The sequence below is a fragment of the Podarcis erhardii genome (assembly GCF_964252035.2).
Source record: "Podarcis erhardii genome assembly, chromosome: W".
Taxonomy (NCBI): domain Eukaryota; kingdom Metazoa; phylum Chordata; class Lepidosauria; order Squamata; family Lacertidae; genus Podarcis; species Podarcis erhardii.
In genome coordinates this window covers 20,449,965-20,453,898 of record NC_138506.1, presented here as the reverse complement: position 1 = coordinate 20,453,898, position 3,934 = coordinate 20,449,965, and the positions used below count along the sequence as shown (strand labels likewise).

At 47.2% G+C, this 3,934-nt stretch overlaps 1 pseudogene across 1 annotated transcript; it reads right to left on the bottom strand.

Moving 5' to 3' along the window:
- Positions 1 to 825: 825 nt before the first annotated feature.
- On the bottom strand, positions 826 to 1,525 carry LOC309333144 (E3 ubiquitin-protein ligase RNF4 pseudogene; annotated as a pseudogene). Its single transcript has one exon. The product of its transcript is annotated as an E3 ubiquitin-protein ligase RNF4 pseudogene (transcript).
- Between the last annotated feature and the right edge of the window lie 2,409 nt (positions 1,526 to 3,934).

Sequence of the window (3,934 nt, the reverse complement as noted above, 5' to 3'; positions counted from 1 at the left end):
GGGAGTCACCGCAACTCAAGTTGACTTCATCATGCGAGGTTCAAGTCTTACATGCTTGCTGCTTGAAACATGGCCCTATGGGTGCAGCTTCCCCACAGCAAAGCGTTTCTGAAAAGCAGAGAATTACTTTATCCTCTTCCAACCATTTGAGGAGTGTTTCACATAAATGGCTTAGCTCATCTCCATTGGATTCTGCCCCACGTGGCAACCTCGGTGCGGACTCCACTATGAATTGCTCCTTAAGCATATGCCTGGACAGGGAAAGCTGCTCAGATCTAACATGATGGCTGTATTCTCTTCAAGAGAAGATTCGGACCACCCGGAGTTCTTTGTAATAAACCATTTATGCATGCAGCGTTAGAAATGAGCCACAGTGTTGTATAAACCTTGGTCTTTATTAGGGCTACATCAACAGAAAGAGGGGTTTGCCACTAGAAAGCAAGTAGATGTGGAACAGACTTCCACCGGTGAGTGGTTGGCTTTGGTTTTTTACAAGGCAAATCGCAAAAAGAAGCTGCAGGTTGTATTATCATAGATGACTATGACTAGCCTAGTCTTGAATAGATGAGTTCACTCGACATCAGTCTTTTCTCAAAGCAGCAACAAAACTAGAACAGAAATGAGATATCGGCACAAAGCAATGTGGCAGCAGCAGACATATCCTCCAAGCTGTTGTTCAAACATCTACAGACCTCAAGAAATGTGAGCTGCAAAAACCTTAAAGCAAAACAAAGCTGAAACAGTACAACTGGACTATAAGGAGGCCAAATGGGAAAAAGTGAAATTGCTAACTGTCATATTGAAGTCATATATACTGTACTTGGTGTGTTCTTTGGAGTTCACTCATGTTTATGAAGGCCACATTAGACTGTGTTCAGGAACACCCATGTCTTCACATATAAATTGGATGATACTCCTTTGGAGTGAGATGCCTCCTACAAATTGGGCAAAAGTTAGCATACCTAAGAAAATTGCTGAGGCACTGACTACAGAAGATGTGGCCACATGTTGTTGACACTATAAGCCGTCCGCTTTGCACAATCTCTGCAAAGCTGTCTATGCAAATTCCACAACTCAAAGTGCCTGAGGATCTTGCAAATTCCCTCCTTCCCACTTCTCTGGGGAGCTTTCTAGTGGCAAGAGCACCACTCTGTGTGTGTCTGCTATCATCACCACCACCACCACCACTAAATATGAGGCTGTCAGACAATGGTTGAGGTCTGAACTCTCTATTGGGCTGCTGCCCACTCTCTCCAACAAGCACAAGAGAATCGTCTTGCGTAAGATCAACAACTATAGGTTCTGAAGTTTCGCAAGTGAGGTCAACTACTTCCACATCCATACGTCTATCGTTAAGGCTGTGTGGCAGGGAGGCGGAGGCGGAGGAGGAGGGGATACAGGGTTCAGAAGCAGTTCCCACCATCATCTTGTCCAGAGTATGAGGAGGTCTTGCGGAGGTGTTGCGACTGCCCCTCTTGCTGTTGCTGTGCTGGGTTGCATTACATTCTGTACTTGTTGAACTCATGATGCACAGGGATGGGAGAGGCACAGGCTGCAGAGTACCTTTGAAGGTGACTCGGAAACTGCAATTAATCCAGAACGCGGCAGCTAGACTGGTGACTGGGAGCGGCTGCCGAGACCACATAACACCGGTCTTGAAAGACCTACATTGGCTCCCAGTACGTTTCCGAGCACAATTCAAAGTGTTGATGCTGACCTTTAAAGCCCTAAACGGTCTCGGTCCAGTATACCTGAAGGAGCGTCTCCACCCCCATTGTTCTGCCCGGACACCTGGGTCCATCTCCAAGGGCCTTCTGGAGGTTCCCTCACTGCGAGAAGCCAAGTTACAGGGAACCAGGCAGAGGGCCTTCTCGGTGGTGGCACCTGCCCTGTGGAACACCCTCCCACCAGATGTCCAAGAGAACAACAACTACCAGACTTTTATAAGACATCTGAAGGCAGCCCTGTTTAGGGAAGCTTTTAATGTTTGATGGATTACTGTATTTTCATATTTTGTTGGAAGCCGCCCAGAGTGGCTGGGGTAGCCCAGCCAGATGGGTGGGGTATAAATAATAAATTGTTGTTGTTGTTGTTGTTGTTATCAGGGAGAGCATTGGTGCCAAAATGAGTTTGGCAAAGAATGGGTTTTTAAGGGAGTCTTTCTAGTGAGCACAGTGCACTGGTGAGGCTGCACAGAAGCAGCGTCAAATGCTGAGGCACAACAAGGGGAAACTTCTCGAATTTGCAAAGGGGATTTTTTTAAAAAATCAAAGTCTTGAAGTGCAAACTTTGAAAAGAAGAAAAAGTTGCATGATCCCTCCATAGCTTCTCGTTTGCCCAAGGCGGCAGTGCACTGTTGTGCATCTCGATCGGGCTCACAGTCAAAGCGACTGCACAGAAGCAGCGTCAATATTGTCCACCTCTTTTCCAAAGACTTTAAGTAAAACAAACTTACCCAGTAGCTTCTTTGGAAGCCGCCCTCGGACCTACAGCAGGAGGAGAGACACAAAAAGGAGTTAGATCTCCAGTATGGCCCATGCTCAAACATCCAAGGAAGCATCCTGGCTCTTTTACTGCAGCTGCATAAGCATTGCTGGGGTCTAGCATGGGCAAAAGTGCACAGATTGAGAGACTGTTGTATCCTGGCAAAATCTTTTTCTGTGGCTTTTTGCCAGTTCCTCTGACAGGTAGTGGCAAGAGTGTTGAACTAAGACTGGGCAGACCAGGGTCCAAATCCACACTAGGCGTGAAGCTTGCTGAATGCCCAGTCCCTGCCTCTCAGCATGGCTGTGGGACTAAGTGGGAGGGAGGAGAACTCTGTACCGCCCCTTGAGGACTTGGCAGAGCAATGGTTCCACAGTAGCTTCACTTCTCTCGATCACATCAAAGTTGATGCATCGCCACAAATTGGCCAAAGACCTGCCTGACTCTGAACTGGTGAGGAGCAGCAAGGATGGGACACTTTAGCTGCATGCTCCTGTCCCAAGAACCCAGAAGATGGCTAAGCGCTTAAGGACAGGGCTGAGGTTTTGTCAGGAGACAAAGGTTCTTGAGAGCAGAAGCAGGCCAGGCCTAGGCAGCGCGGCCTACGAGGGCTACACAAATCTGTCAAGCCTAAGTGTTAGCAGTCAAATGCTGGGTCACTGTGACTCAGGACTCATCTTGGGTTGCCTATAAATGTAACCAGCCATCTCTGTGGGCCTCAGTCTGTGTGTAGAGTGTGTGTGTCTCAGCCAGGATGTTGTGTTGTTGCAGACGGAGCGGCTCCAGGACTCCAGTTAATCAGTAACTATGAGCTGTGCCTCTGGGAAGACGAAGAAGGCTGCTAGGAGCACTCGGTGTATGCTCTTTGACTATGCTGTTTCTGAACAAGTTTATTTTCTTCAGTAAAAGGTAGCGCTAAGAGTGTTGAACTAAGACTGGGCAGACCAGGGTCCAAATCCACAGCAGGCCATGAAGCTCACTGAGTGACCATGGGCCAGGCACTACCTCTCAGGGCCATAAGCATTTTATCAAGTCAATATTGCGAGGAACAACTGCATAGCTGAATTGAAAACCCCTAGACCAATTAAGGGATCAATATTAAGACCACAACGTATTGTAGCACCCTGCTTGTGGTTAACGCTTAGCTGGAATGAAATATTCAACGCAGCAATAGAGAAATTAAAATAGTAATTTATTTGTCAGACAAATAAATAAGAGGCACAGTGGTACATGGTTACCAAGCTCTGGCCTGGCCTCCTGCCATTCTGGCCAGCACTTATATTTCCTTAATCCAGCCCCCTTGCTCCTCCTGTGGCTGCCTCTGTCCAATCAGCCTGGTTGAAATTCCTATTGGCTGTTTGCTAGAACCAATCACAAGAGATACACCCATTTCCTCGCCCTTTTATGGAACACAAAGAGCTATATATTGTTACATCTATAAATGACAAAT